Consider the following 16,323-nt stretch of genomic DNA (forward strand, 5'->3'; position numbering starts at 1 on the left):
CTCAATCCCCAATCCTATTCAATTCTCCTATGTAGAAGAATGAGTGGCTGGAGTTAGGATCAAGGCATAGAGGCATAATTTTAAGGCTAATTAAGCTCTGGTAAAGTAATTAAGAGATGATTCCTTCTTTTACAATATTTCAGTGTTCTCTTCTTCTCTACTGGAAGTTCAGGAAAGCAGAAACTTTAGAGTTTTGTCTTCTGGTCTGTTTTATTGTAGCAGGGTAGCTTCTGAGCTTCTTTATGGACCATGGTGGGGTAGTAGCAGTTGTCACTGAGCAGAGCGGCTTTAATTCACCTTGAAGATTCCTTACCCACTCCTTCTGTGTGGGAGACTTCCCCACCCCTATGGCCTTTAAGATCATCTGGCTCAGAACTAGAAATGACCTCATAGCCACTAAGAATGACTTTCCATTGTTACACTCACAGCCTGTGCTTCAGCACCTAACTCTTCCCACAGACCTGCATTAGGCTCTTGAGGTCTGCAGATAATTGAGACTCCAAGAGGGCTCATTTCATTGGCTTTGCATGAATGAATCTGGGGATTCAGGACCTAAGTCTCTGGCTACCTTCCTTGCTTCTCTCCCTCCTGTGAGTCATGATTAGAATGATTTCCCATTTCAAAACACCCAAGTTTGCCTCTCTAGAGTAGAGTTCTAGGCAGGGATTCACACCTTTATTCATTCAATTTATCAGCAAATGTATTACTGGGGGCCATCAGTTGTCCACATCTGTGTTTTGCCATTGGGCTTAGAAGGCTCAGGAGGAGAAACTGAGGCTCAAGATTTTGAACAGCCCTCCCTCAGTTAACTCCAATTCACTTGCATGTTATGGCCTCACCTCCCTAATGAATGATGTCATTAGTCTACTTTGAGAATAAAGGATAAACAATAATCTGTAAGTGGTACTAGCTGCTCTTTGGGGACCCAATTGGCCACTTCCAGTTGTTCAAAGCAGCTCCTTCCTTCCTCCTTTCCTTTTCTTTTTTCTTCCTTTCTTTTCTTTTTCTTGCCTAGCCTCCTTCCTCTCCCTCTATCCACGTGGGGTATCATATCTTGACTAGTGGGTACACTACTCAAAGAAACAAATTTTGAACCCTTAAATCTTGCAAGGTATTTTGGGATTCACAGACTAGATTTCTTTTTTAAGGACCATGTCTTAAATCCAAATCACTATAACTCTCATGATTGGTCGACATTATGTATCAGCTGCCTCTGAGTAAATAGTAACTGTTTCTCTTTTGGCCAGAAACTCTGAGGATCTTCCCCTCCCACGTTGATTTTTTTTTTTTTTGACTAGATAAAAGAGGCCATTCTTTACCTCATTTCTTACTTAGCTTTAATGACCAAATGGATATCTCCTCACTCAAACTGAAACTTGGGAAAAATCTTAGTTTAAAAAAGGCCAAGGAAAGTCTCCCACTGTATCCAGAGCCATCTCTAGTCATCCTGATCTTTATCTTACCATTGGACCCAGATGGCTCAGGAGAAGGAAGTGAGAAATTGGTGACTGTGTACAGCCCTCCCTCATTTACATCAAACTTATTTTCATGTCATGGAATCACTTTCCTGAGGTCATGATCCTCTTCTAGAACAAAAGACAACAACAATCCATGAAGAATAGCTAGTGTAGGATATACTGTGACGTATTTAACATGTATAGGATTGCTTGCTATCTGGGGGAGAGGGTGGAGGGAGGGAGGGGAAAAGTTGAAACAGAAGTGAGTGCAAGGGTAATGTTGTAAAAAATTACCCAAGCATGGGTTCTGTCAATAAAAAAGTTATAATTATTACAAAAAAGAATAGCTAGTGTTCTGGCTGGCAGGATAAGGACAAATAATTTTTTACTTTCCCTTTATTTTATTTTTTTGCCTTTTTCCTGTTAGGACTTGTCCTGACAAGGCATGCTCAACTAGACCTTAAGGCAATAATTACTTGCCATTTTCCTTTAGAAAATAGATACATATAAATCTAGAAATTTAGATCCCAGAGCTCATCTAGTTCTTGTAATTTTACAGATGATGAAACTGAGGCATCATATTAAGGGGATATAACCTGCCCAAGGTCCTATTGATAGCAAATGACAAATTGGATTAGAATCCATGTTCCCTGCTTCCAAATTCAGTACACTTTTCAGTTTCACAATGCCTCCCAATAATTGTGTGTGTGCCTTAAGGGTTATTACTAAGAATCGTGTTTTCATTACATAAGTAACATTTTTGACACTAAGCTAGACATTTTTCCTGGTGGTCCACGTACTGGTAGATGTCAGTTTAAATTGAATTATTGAACTAAGAATTTCCCATGAGGCCAGTGTGCCTGTTAAATCTCATGAAATAACTCTCTCTCTAGAGCAGGAGTTCTTAATCTTTTTTGTATCATGCACTTATCTCATGAAGGCTATGGACCTTTTTGCAGAATAAGGTGGTTTTTTAAAAAAAAAAAGATGTAAGATTAAACACACAAGATTACAAAAAAATAAAATGTATTGAAATACAGTTATCAAAATATATCTAAAAATGTTCACAGATACTAGATTAAGAAGCTCTGCTCTAGAAATAGAAAGCATGTCTTTAGTGGATTCAGAGTCAAGGTATTCTCTTGAGCTCTTCTGAGAAGACCCTGGGCATAATATCTCCAACAACTTTGGGAGCTGCACACTCATGGGGTCATGGAAGATGAGACATAAAAGACTCTACAGGACTTATATAGTTCAAACTACACCTGCAAAAGAATCCCCCTTACAACTTTCCCAACAAATTGTCATCTAACTCTTGCTAAGAAGACTGAGATGGTGCCTTTGAACACTATTTTTCTTTCTTTCTTTCTTTCTTTCTTTCTTTCTTTCTTTCTTTCTTTCTTTCTTTCTTTCTTTCTTCCTTTCTTCCTTTCTTCCTTTCTTCCTTTCTTCCTTTCTTCCTTTCTTCCTTCCTTCCTTCCTTCCTTCCTTCCTTCCTTCCTTCCTTCCTTCCTTCCTTCCTTCCTTCCTTCCTTCCTTCCTTCCTTCCTCCTTTCTTTTCTTCCTTCCTTCCTTCTTCCCTTTCTTTCCTTCCTTTCCTTTCTTTCCTTCCTTTCCTTTCTTTATTTTCTTTCTTTCTTTCTTCTTTTTTGTTATAGTCTTTTATTTACAAGATATATGCATGAGTAATTTTATAGCACTAACATTTGCCAAACCTTTTGTTCCAATTCCCCCCCACCCCAGATGGCCAGTTGACCAATACATGTTAAATATGTTAAAGTATAAGTTAAATACAATGTATGTATACATATCCATACAGTTATTTTGCTGAACACTAATTTTTAAAGGACTACTTGGTACCTGTGTTTACCTCATCTGTCAGAAACAACTGTGCTTAATACTTAATTAAATAATAAGAAACTCTCAAATGATCTGATACCCCCTTATCATTCAGGAGCTCTCCTGTGGCCTATCTTTTAGTGGGAATCCATCCAGTAGAGACCCCATGGTGTCCAAGATTCGTAAGTAATATTCCCCTACCAAAAAAATCCCCCTGAATCAAATTTGTCTTTGAAAGCTGATTTGAGAATAAAAAGTGTCCATAGCTATCTGTGATATTTAACCAGCCATTACGTCTTTCTTGCATAACCCAATGTCACGCATCCTTCTTCAAATACACAAATCAGAGGGAAGAACAGAACTTAGCTGAACATTTCCCCTCCCTCTTCAGCTTGTCATCAGCTCCAAAACTGACCATCTGAAGTTCCAACCTGTTTAACCAACTCGTAGCACAGCTATTTCCTGACATCTCTATTTATATTCTTAGGGGAATAAGGCCATCTCAAGGCCTGGCAAACACTTAAAAAAAAAAAAGCAAGCAGGAGGAAATTGAACATCTTAAGTGGAAACCCATTTTTATGAGTGCCTCAAGTTATCAGAAAATAACCTTTAAAAAAATGTTCTTGTTCCTGAGACTGCTAGCTCCTTGACACAGACATGAGTCACCTAACTACTTCCTCTTCCCTGGGCCATTGTGCTTCATATTTGTAGTACAGTATTATTTGTCACTAAGTACCTTTTACCGCTACATGGAAACAACAGAGCTGAAGGATGGATTCTCGGAGCTGTTTCCCCAAACTCACACTTAGAGAATCATTAGGTATTTCTGCATGCTCCCCTAAGAAAATGAGGCACTAAAGATGCTATTCAAAGAGACAAGGTTGGTCTGTGTTGTCTGAGATCATAATCATTCCTGATATCAGTGTTTGGGAGTTGTATCTGAGCCCAGATGAAGATGGAAACAGATGCTTCTAATACAGACAGGTATTAAGTCTATCCCCGGGCAGGCAATAAACACCCCTTAAATCATTATCGTAAAAACAGTTTCTGGTTTCAAATAAAAACAGAGCTGAAAATAAGCCCTGTGAAAGAGGTCAGGAAAGTTAGGGTTTTGTTTCACCTTTTTCATTGCCTACCTAAGTCATCTTAGATGAGTCACTTACTTTCTGAATCAGGTCTGTCTTTTTGTTGAATGACTTTCCTCAGAATTATAATAAGCAATGGGTAATTGAAGATTTCTCTTAGATGGAGACATGCAATGTGGAAGTTACTTCTATCCCATAGTGGACCCTCATTGGCTCATACCAGGAGAAAAGACCATCCATAGAATATCCCCCTCACTCGTACATTGTTGCCCCTCTCCTGGAACCCCCCCTTTCCTCTGCTTTTAGCACCTTCTAAGGCTGCAGATAGGGGGGTGCCTTGACCATGTAGTGAGGTGACCTTTGGTATTATTTCCCTGTGCAAATGCAGGGGTGATTGGTCTTCTGTGGCATTCTTCACTTTAGCCCAATGAAATTTGCAGCAAGTGGAAGAATTTCCAGTTCTATCTCTGAGGGTTTTTCCCTAGAGAGGAGGTTCAGTGTTAATGTAGCCAGAATTCTGCTTGTGAAGGCATTTAATTGGTTTGGGAGACTCAGATGATGGGGAGGTAGGGTGTGACATTGGAAAGAGCACTCACCTTGGAGGAGAAAAAAGGTTTGAGGCTGAATCTTGGCTCAGCTCTGTGAACATGGGTAAATCACCTACCCTATCTGTTTCTTCATCTGGAATAGGAAGTTGGAGTAGAGATGATTTTTCTTGGTCCTTTCAGCTCTGAATCAATGATCTTATGGATCTATGAATTCTACCAATGGGTTCTAATTCATGGGACTGCTGAAGGACTTGGAGCTGGAAAAGACCTTAGAAAGGTAATATCATGGAATGGAAAGAGTCTCAGAAATCTAACCTTAGTCTGTAACCTTAGTCTGACTTTGCCACTTATTGCTAACTTATCTTAGACAAGATACTCAATGGGCAGACTATTTGATGGAAGGAAGACCTGAGTTCCAATCTTACCTCAAAACCTACTGACTGTGTGACCCTGGTCAAGTGACTTAATCTTTCCACCTCAGTTCCAAACATGTGCCGGAGTCCATAAAAGCTCCTGAGAGCTTGTTGTTAAAATTCTAGTGTGAGCATTCACATTGCAGAAATTGGCAAACATTACAAATCAGGACTTGGTTTGTTGATGTGTTAAATTCCTAAAAAAGAGGTAGAGAAAAATGTGAATATTGTAGATTAAACTCAAAAGTGTGTCTTAAAGTTTCAGAGAACTGGTTATTAGCCTATCACAGTTCAGTTTCCAAATTGCATAATTGGGAGTGGTGATAGCATATTTTTTTACAGGGGTGTAATAAAGATCAAATGAAAAAACTTAAATAGAGTGCTTTGAAAAATGTAAAGGGCTATATAAATACTAGTAGTGTTGTTTTTAGTATCACTATTATCAACCTTTCAGGGTATCAGTTTCTCATTTGTTAAGTGGAGATGGCCTCTGAGGTATCTTTAATTCTCTGATCCCTTGAGGTTATTTAGTAGAACCCCATCTTCTGACAAACAAGGGAAAAAGGATATGATTTATCTCAATTCATGCAACTAGTAAGGGGGAGAGCCAAGATTTGTGCTCTGGTCCTCTACCTCTAAATCTACTTCTCTTCCTCCCAAAGACAGTCCAACATAAAGCATTTATTAAGCACCTACAAGGCCTCCCATGTACTCTGTGACTGTGTGGTCCCCATTTGGGAACAAGTTCAGCTCCCCTCTTGGGAGCAGACTGATTAGGGGAGAAGCCAGCTCTTTACCAGTGGCAGAACATAATCCTATCAGAGAAAGCCCAAATTACTGGAGGCTTGGTTGCATTTGCAGCATTTACAAGCCTGGAAATCTGCATTAAAATGAAAAATCACCTGGAGCCAGAAAAGAAACAGACCTAGCTTCTTAAAGCCACAGCAGCAGTTGAGGTCCTCTTGGTTGGGAGCAGAAATGAAAGTGACTTGTGCTGGAGACTAGAGGGGATTCAGTGGCAGCAGCCCTGCAGATCCTGGGAGGGATATTTCACAGCTCAGCTCAAGGCACAGGTTCTTTTATATATGATGGTGTATCTCTTCTGCTTTAAAGAGAATGTCCCAATGAAAAAGTGACAGCGTTTTCTCCTACAGAAATGGGACTGTCCGAAAAAGTCAGCACAGGGAGGGACAGGGGATTTTGAAAGGAGGTATCGAGCTGATGTTTGTTCAATCAAATTAGAGGTGGGACCCAAACTTCCCTTGTTTGGGAGTTCCAGGCTGAGATGAAGTCAAAATATCCACATAGGTAGGAGAAAAACCTATGGAGTCAGTTTTCCCATTAGTCCCCATACAATATCTTCAAGATGGATTAATCTTGGCTACATCATAAATCCAGTCTTGCTTCCCCATGTCAACCATCAGTCAGTCAATCAGTCAGTTAGTTACCGAGAATTTATTGTGAACACTATATTCTAAAGCATTGTGGGTCTGATTTGCTTTCTCTTACTGACTCTTGGTGGCAGAGTGATCCAGGGTTACTTCCAAAGGGATTCCTGAATTGTCAATATCGTAGAGGTCCTTGAGAGTACATCATAATTCTATTCTACTTGACAAATTACATGACAAATAAATGACAAATTTATTTATTTTTAATTTATGGAATAAAACTAGAATTTCCATAACATAGCATAATAAAAAAGATGATTGCACATGAAATTGTAATTCTATTATGCTCAATTTGCTATTGCTTTAAAATATTTAACAATTATCATGCAAATGTCTTTTTTGTAATCTTCCTTGTAATTTTAAAGAATCTGTATAGATACTTTTTGTTGATTTATTGATCAGTTGTGACAGCTCTGCAACCACAGAAAAGTGATCTCATTGGAACTTATTCTGTCTACAATCCTGCCTTTGTCCCAATTTGTGTTCATTCATTGAAAATCCACCTGGTTTTTAAGGATCACCTCAGTAACTCATCTCATCTGGGGACTTTTCTGTGATGTCTTTCTATGATCTCTTCCCCTCTCTGGGGAGTTTAGTATCTTCCTCATACCCTTTTCTGAATCTAGTTTGGAGGGGAGTTTTGGAGCATTGGGGAAATGTATCATAAGGTAGCATAAAATATGGGATATCCAAAGGTAGGAACTGAATTCAGATCCTCACTCTGCCACATCCCACCTGTGTTTCCTCACACAAGTCACTTAAGTGTTTCTTGATTTTACTTTCCTCCTATGTAAAATGAAGAGGTTGGATTAGATGGTGGTTCTCAAAGGGTAATCTGGGTATTTTTGAGTGTCCCTGAGATCCTTTCAAGAGTTTGTGAAGTCAAAACTATTTTCATAATAATATTAGGGTGTGTTTAGTTCTAATTTGGAAAATACTGATGGAGAAACAAAAACTCCCTGAGGAAGGTCCTCAATCGTTTTTATGTGGGTCCAGGTGACTTGAAGCCACGAAAAATTATAAGATCCTTGAAGTTTCTTGCAGTTCTGGTTTTGATGATCAAATCTTTTTTCTAAGTACATCATAAATTGTACATCTTTATCTTGCATGTGGTAAGCACTAACTCTACCATTTAGGAAGGGAGGCTTGTATTCTAACCAAGAGGATCCTTTTATCCCCAAAGTGGATTGCTTCTTTTCCATGCAGTATGCTTTCATAGCAGTATTCCAAAATCCATTCGCAGTGTTCAGTGATGCCTTGAGGATCCAGACTGCAGAAAGCTCCAGTGAGGCAGTAAGCCTGTGGAATGGATTGAGCAGGAAAGATGTCTGGGGGAAAGTGGATGGCAAAATCCTGCATTCTATAAACAAATTCTTAGATTGCTGAAAAGGAGGAAAGTCTAAAGATTATTTATGCTCCAATTCACACCTGTAGGTGGGACTTATTTGGAAATTCAAGGAACAAGCAATCCAGGAATCGCGTCGGTAACCAAGGAGTGGGAATCAGGGCTTTGTTTCAGAGTAGCAAAATGCTGAGAGGGCAAAAATTTAACCTAGCTGCTCCATCAGTACAAAAGTCAGTTAAGAATACCATCAAAAGAATCTGCTAATTAGTTCTTGTTATTTTCACATTTTTGACTACAAAGTTGATTTCATGGTTCTTTATGTTTCATGCCCCCAGTACAAAAATGACTCAGAACTCTGAGGGAACAGAATAGATAGTGAAACAGATGAAGGTCACTCCTCTATCTGCCTTACTTCTTCTTGCCTTTTGAATTGTGATGGAGATAGCGGCAAGAGATTCCAGATAATAGGATCAGATGCTATTTCCAAGACTGGGTAAGGCAAGGTTGTGGTCTCACTTTGCCTTAGGGGTGGGAGACTTACTCTAAAACTGTCTTTAGTTTGGGTGCTGGGACTATCCTTCTAGAAATCCCAATATCAGTTCCTTCAGTGGTCCCCTATCATTACGTTCCCTATGGTGACTTGATATTTTGGCCATAGGCATTTTGCTTATCCCTTTATAAGGATGAGAACTAGCCCCTAGTATACAGATACAAAAATATTCTTAATCTCTGTAGCTGAGCTAGAGTTAGGATTTTAAAGTAGCACATCATAAATTGTACATCTTTATCTTGTGTGTGGTAAGCACTAACTCTACCATTTAGGAAGGGAAGCTTGTATTCTAACCAAGAGGATCCTTTTGTTCCCAAAGTGGACTACTTCTTTTCCATGGAGTAGGCCAAAGCCCAGACAGTGTTCAGTGTGTCTTTATAGGTCTAATTAAGATGCACTGGGGATCCTACAGAAGAAACAAACCAACCAGTGATGCTGTGAGAACTTTACTTGGCACATTTTAGCACACAGAATAAAGGTTCTTAACTAGAGCCATGTAGAAATAGAGATATATAAGCATTCAGGGAAGGGCAAGGATACGTGCAGCCTCTTAAAAGACAAGGGGGCTAGGAGTTAATCATAGGCCCCAAGTATACCAGGGGCCTTGGACTAAGCTGATATGGAAGCAAAGGGGAAAGAGAAAAGATGATTGCAAGAATCTTCTTATTTTAGATTCCATACCTCATTTTCCATATCTTCAAGATGCCATGGATCCTAAAGTTCCTTTCAACTCTCCATCTCTAATCCTCTTGGTGACCCTGGGAGCTAAGTTAAGTCCACTTGTGGCTCCTCTCACTGTTCTTTGTGGGCACAGCTGGTTTGTCCCCCCACAAACATTGTGGAAGAGGCCCAGGTGCTTTCCAGAGAATGGCAGAGTCTTGCTTAGATGTGTCTGGTTTGATTCCTTTCCCTGTTGTCACTGACAGGTAAGTTGTAATGAACTGTGAAATTGCAAGTTTCCAATTAAGACAGATTCTAGAGATGAGAGATTCTTGAGACTCAGCCGGATGGGAAAACCAAGCAGAGGGAGGGAGGAGACATTTCTGACATAGAGAGGTTTTGAAAAGAGAAAGCCAGAGATTTTTCAGACTGTCAGACTAACTAAACATGGATACTCATTGATTTTCCCACTTAATTCTGAATCATTGCACGATATAGGGGAAAGAGAATAGGACTTGGAATCAGGTGATCTTGGAACAGATGCTGGCTCTGTTCTGTCCCCTATGCCTGGATACTCATTGATTTTCCCACTTAATTCTGAACCATTGCTTGATGTAGAGGAAAGAGGACTTGGAATCAGGTGATCTTGGGATGGATGCTGTCTCTGTTCAGTTCCTTATGCCTGGGATGCATTGTTTTCTCACTCTCCCCCCTCCTCTAAAATTCCTCTCCTTCAAGATGCAGCTCAAATGCCTCCTTCCACAGGAAGGTTATTCAAATCCCCGAACTACTGCTACCCACTGCCTAGTTACCTTATATTTAATTACCTTATAGTTATGTTCATTTTACTCATTTTTATTCTATTTATGACAAAGTGTCTTTTTAGTAGGAAGTGCCTCATGAATGCCAGATTCTTGGGCATTGTATTATTCATCATACTTGGATCTCTTCTACACTTCTATTGGACAAGAGGGCCTTAATAAGTGACCAATGATTGATTGAGTTGTGTGATTTAGGGCCTGTCAGATTTTTTCTTTTGCATTCAGTTCCTTGTCTATGAACTAAGAAGGTTGGATGCCATCAACTCCTTGCAGATCTAACCTTCCCTGATGTCCACTTTCTAAGTTTTATAGTTGACTCTAAGTATATCTCTCTCCCCCTTCCCAATTTTGTACCCAATTCCATAACTTGCCCGGTTCCTTTATGCGCCCATTTTGACCCAGCATTGGTCTGTCCTAAGTCCATGCTTTACATTCATGAAATATTGGGTGTTTAGAATTTAAATCTTTTCATGCTCTATTTGGTCCTTCCTATCTACCAAAGAGTTTCTCCTGTGCGGCTACAGATATGGTCATAACGAACCCATAAAGATGCAGATGCCATACTGATTTATTTCCCAAACTCTGTCCTCTTGAAATACATTGAGTGAATCAGATTTCCACAGATATTTGATTACTGTACTGGAAATGATAAGAAGCACAAGAGTTATTCAAGCACAGATATTAAAATAGCCACACTGCTACAGGCTCTGATACTTGAACTAGCTTCTTTCCTTCTCAGGGAGTGAGACAATGTATGTACTTGTGTGGGGAGTTCGATGGGGAGGAACAGTAGGGAGTATTTAAAAAAAATAAGTATGTAATGCACATCAAGCTCTTTGGAACTCATGGAAGCTAGATTTTATAGCATTCTCATTATAATAGGATAATAGATCTAGAAAATTAGAGGTCTAGAAAATCTAGATCTAGAAAATCTGAGGCAATTGGGGTTAAGTGACTTGCCCAGAGTCATATAGCTAGAAAGTATTAAGTGTCTGAAGCTGGATTTGAAATCAGGTCCTCCTGACTTCAGGGTCAGTGCTCTACCCACTGTATCATCTGCCTCTAGCTCCCTCATTTTATAGCTGAGGAAACTGAGGCTTAAAGAGATGGGGTAGAATTGCCAAGCAAAGGTCACCCAGATAATAAATAGATGGCAGAGTTAAGATTTGAACCTAGGATATCTGGCTCCTAATCCAGCATATTTTTCACTCTAGTATCCTTCTTACTTTGAAAAATCTGGAGAGGCCATTCAGTGGCTTATGAATGGAACTTACCTTGGGGTATATTTCCTTTTCTGATATAACAAGTATAGTTATTCTTTTGTGACTTTGATGAACCTTGTTTGCTTGGCTTTATTCAATTCTTATTGAAGAGACTTTGCTTAAGACAGTGACTGAGGGCTGAGTTTCCAGGCACAGTACTGGCCCTGGGAAAAGTGATAAAGTGGGCCAAGATTGGCTTTCCTGTCCATCTCAGATGTTTCCTTTGTCCTCTTCTACCTGCAGACCTGGTCATTCTTTGCTTTGCTTCCTCTTCTCATTGAGGCATCCCTTAGTGCCATTCCATTGTTTAAAAATGAACTGTCTATACTCCTTGACTCCACCTTCTGTCCTTTTACTCATTTCTGAACCCATAGGGATCTGGATTCTAATTTTACCATTCTCTAGAAGTGGTTGTCTCCAGAGCTTGCTGATCATTTCCTGAGATTACCTACCCCTGTGTCTCCTGTACCTCACCTCAGCTGCTTTCTGTTTTTTTTCCAACAGCCCAAGTTTCCCTTTTGAAATTATGAGTTCAATTTTATAGATTTCAATGATATTGATTTTTCTTCCTCCCACATCCTCCACAAATGAAAAAAAAGAGAGAAACAGAATGTTTATAACAAATATGCAGAGTCAAGCAAAATAAATTCTTGCATTGAACATGTCCCAAAATATGCATCTCATTATTTTGTACTTAGTTCAATCATTCCTCTGTGAGAGGTGAGTAGCATGAACATGTTTCATCCCAGACCTTTGGGACCATGGTCACTCATTGCATTGATCAGAGTACTTTTGCCCTTCAAAGCTGTTTGCTTATTCAGTACTGATATTATTATGAGTTATTATCATCATCATCATCATTATTATTTATTTCCTTACTTCCCAGTGCTGTTGTGAAAAACAAATGCAATCATTGTAAAGTACTTTGCAAATATTAAGAATTCTCTTCAAAAAAGGCTGGCTATAATTAATTCAATTACATTGTTATATATATAGCATGCAATAGGCTATTATTTAATTTTGGATTGAGTGAATTATTATTATTACTTGACAAAAGAGCAATTTGGAAATGCTACCTGGTTTGCCAATTATATTGTGAAATTTTGTTTTAGGCTCAAAGAGTAAGTCCTTAATGGAAGGAACACATCAGTTAAACTTGGGTCCAACAACCCACCAGAGTTGAGAAAATAACTTTAAGGATAGAATTCAGGACCAGGAACAGGAGTAGGGAAGAATTAGGATTAACTTCTTATTCCAAAACTAGTGTAGATTCTGGCCAAGTCACTCAACCTCAGTTTCTTCTTTTGTAAAATGGGAATCACAATAACTGTAGTATTTGCTTCACAGGGTGATTTTAAAAGCAAATTAATAAGAAAGCACATATTAAGCACCTACTATACACTGAGAATTGGGGAAGTGATAAAAATAAATCAGTCCTTCTCTTGCTATATTTCCAGTGACTTTGTCAGTATTCAACTCCTAGTATGGAGATTTCCTTTATTGATCCAAGTCCACAACTTCTTGGTAATTTATGGTTTCAGAGAGTTGCCTGAGGACATGGAGTGGTTTAGTCTTTGTTGAGGGTCTCACAGCTAGTAGGTATCAGAGATGGAATCAGAATCTAGTTCCACTTGACTTAACAGTCCTGCACTCTCTTCCCTATTGCACCACCTTGCTACACATTTCTAGCCCCATGTAAATGTTAGGCAGCTGTTTTTTGAAATGTAACATCCCCTAAGTCTGATGGAACACTGCCTGTGACCTTTCTGAAGGTAAATGATTCTTCTTTTGTCCAAAAAATCTTAGAAAACAAACATTTAGAGGCCTGCCAGGGCTGCTGAACATTGTTGGATTTGTGATGGTCAAATGGAGATTTGGCACTTAGAATTATGGCATAGAGAATAGAGATCCTCCTTTAAACTCGGGGAACCTGGGCCCAAGTCCTGCCTATGATTAGAAGAGATTCTGGTTAGGTCATTTAATGGAGGACAGGAATGGGTTCATTTGGAAAGGATAATTTTATTAACTCCCCTCCTCACCCCATTGAGGAGTAGGTACTAAATATCCTAAAGCAGGCAGTGCTTTAAGCTCTAGTAAATGTGGTGGCTATAGCACACAGCTTAAAGTTGGGAAGCTTTGGGTTAGAATTCTGTGTGGACCTGAGCAAGTCACTCCGCATCTCTTGACCTTTGTAAAATGAAGGGGTTGTACCCAATGACTTTTAAAGTCTCTCCCAGTTGTAACTTTAAGATTCTATGGGACGATGCATGCTTACAAAGCATCCGCAAGGTCGAGTTACTCCTTATTTCCATGTGGGGATATTTGGAATGTTCAACATTTCCCAACCATCCTCTCTAAGCCTGCCAGTATCACATTTGCTTTGGGGATTGGTATTCTTTGAAGTTGAACTTTTTTAGAAAATCTGTGAACTTGCTTTTGGAGTTTATTTTATGTATTGATTGTCAGTCTCTATTTTATGAAAAGATGGCTTTTTAACTAGGGTTATGGTTTCAATTTTCTACTTTTTATTATGTTTTATTTGAAATAACCTACAGTTTTCCATTTTTTCTCATTTGTCTGACCAGACTTCTTTTAAAAAGAGAGAACAAGGTTAAGATAGGAACTTGCATGAGACATCATCTTTTTTTTCTCTTTAGGAGACATTAGCTGGTATTTCTTCACACAACTTCTATGGCTGTTGAGGCTTGTCCAGCCATATAGTGGCAATCAACTGTAGTCAATAGAGATATATCAAAGGGAACAAACAGGATAATGGAATATTGTTGATTGTAGCTTAAATATTTAATCAGAAAAAAATGGATGAAGGGGAAGATAACACATAGAAGGTGAATCATAATTGATGTTCAGTTGGTCAACAAGTCAGTTGTTGATAAGAACTAATTAAATGCTTACTATGTACAAGGCACTGATCTAAGCATTGATGATATAAATACCAGTTGGTCAGACAAGCCTTGCCTTTGGGAAGCTCAGAATTAATATCTATGGAGGCTTAGAAGGTAATCTCAGAGGGAAAGTAGTAATAATTGGAGTAGTTTTGGGGAAGGGGAATGGAAAGATCTCTTCACAAAGAATGAAGAGAAGGTTTAGGCATACTGGGGTGCAATAAGAGATAAGATGATATTAAATGATTACAATCATGTAATGGATTTTCAGAATCCTTAATCTTGGAAATGGAATAGTCATTGATGATCAGAAGAACAAAACTAAGGCCTTCCCTTATAAAGCTGAAGTAGAGTAGAAACAGGTCATGGAAGGTGAGTAGATTTAGGAACTGAAAAATTAGGGAACTTCATAATGTATGTTAATTTCCCCTAGTATACGAGTAGGAATTGGGTTCGAGAGGAAGATGGGTACTAAACTCATTGGAAAAAGAGAAATATTCTGGGGGTTGAGCAATGAATGTCACAAACATCTGGATTTGTTGATGCTTTGGATGAAGGGAAACTCAAAAGAGGGATGGTTACTTAGTGATGGAGGGAGATGAAGAGTCCAGATGTGAGAACAAAGAACAAGGACTGCCCCTACTCTTGCATCAGGACCAGTGAGTTGGGGTAGGAGGACAAAGGCAAGGCTATTTTTTGAAAAGCTGATTTAGCATGCCTTTGAGACAGTACCTTTATCAGATTCTAGATGCTCGAACTTTTTCAATCTAGGGTCATCCTTGTACAATAAGGAAGAAACAGAAGATAAATTTTATGGATAAGTTCTTAGTCACTTATGATTCTGTGCTGCTCTTAAGCAGAAAATCAGATATGGCAGTGATTGTCTTGCATTTGGGATCAAAGGATTTAGATCTCAACCTCAGTTTTGCTCCTAGGGAAAGGCTACATATACATTATAGCAGAGGAATTACTGGCTTTAGCGTTAGAGAACCTGGGTTCCAGTTGTGCTTCTGATACTTGTTACCTGGATATTTTTCAGCATGTTATTAAACTTCCTTTAATGACTATTGTTGGGAATATCATATAAGGAATTCTCTATGATTTTAGTTATCCCTTTCAACTCTTAGATTCTATGAAATAATTCCTCCTTTCTTTGACTACAAGACATGAAACTAACATTTTTCTCAGATTACTGACAGATACTAATTGCTCCGTAGCCTACCAAAGTTTCATGGGGACATTTGATGGGTAGAACATTCTAATTCGCTTAAGGTCTTATTGAACTGTACAATGGTAATACACTTTGATGGATAATTCAAGGTTTAATGCTATATCAACTGTTTATAATCCTAGAGGCTCAAACAATAGATGACAATCAATAGCTTGAACATTAAATTTTATGTAGGTCCTAAAGACATTTAGATGTGGTTTATGATATGTATTCCCCCTTTATCATCATGAAAATCAATATGTGGTTATGGAATTAATTTGACTCCATTTTATGTTTTAAAAAGGTTGAGATGGGACTATGTCTTGGACAGAGCACACTCCGTACCACCAGTTTTTTGGAAATACATAGATGGGAACATGAAGGGACATTTAAAAATAATATTTTTGGGCATAGTATGTAGTAGTAGTAGTAGTAGTATGGGGCATGATGTTATACACCTATCATCTTTGTTATGGGGAAGACTGAAACAGGGGGATCACTTGAATTTAGGAATTCTAAGGATTAATGTTAATCAGTTGTCCACACTGAGTCCAACATCAATCTGGTGAGTCCCTAGTTGTGGTTTAGCCACCAGGTTGCCAAGAGGGGCCATCACACTATAAATGGATCAGATTAAAGTTTCCTTGCTAATGAGGCTTGGGTATTGTCAATTGCCTGTTAGACTGCACGAGATAGGAAGACCCAATCTCAAATAATAAAAAAGAAACAAAAAATTGAAACAGAAAAAAGTATTTTTAAAAAAAAAACAGCAACTTGATTCT

At 38.7% G+C, this 16,323-nt stretch overlaps 1 long non-coding RNA gene across 1 annotated transcript in view; it reads left to right on the top strand.

The window, feature by feature from the left end:
* Positions 1-466: 466 nt before the first annotated feature.
* LOC116421193 overlaps positions 467-16,323 on the top strand; it is a 34,790-nt gene continuing 18,933 nt past the window's right edge. The window contains exon 1 of the long non-coding RNA XR_004231492.1: positions 467-590. This is a non-coding gene — a long non-coding RNA (uncharacterized LOC116421193). The remainder of the gene's footprint in view (positions 591-16,323) is intronic.

The sequence above is a fragment of the Sarcophilus harrisii genome, chromosome 2 (assembly GCF_902635505.1).
Source record: "Sarcophilus harrisii chromosome 2, mSarHar1.11, whole genome shotgun sequence".
Lineage (NCBI taxonomy): Eukaryota > Metazoa > Chordata > Mammalia > Dasyuromorphia > Dasyuridae > Sarcophilus > Sarcophilus harrisii.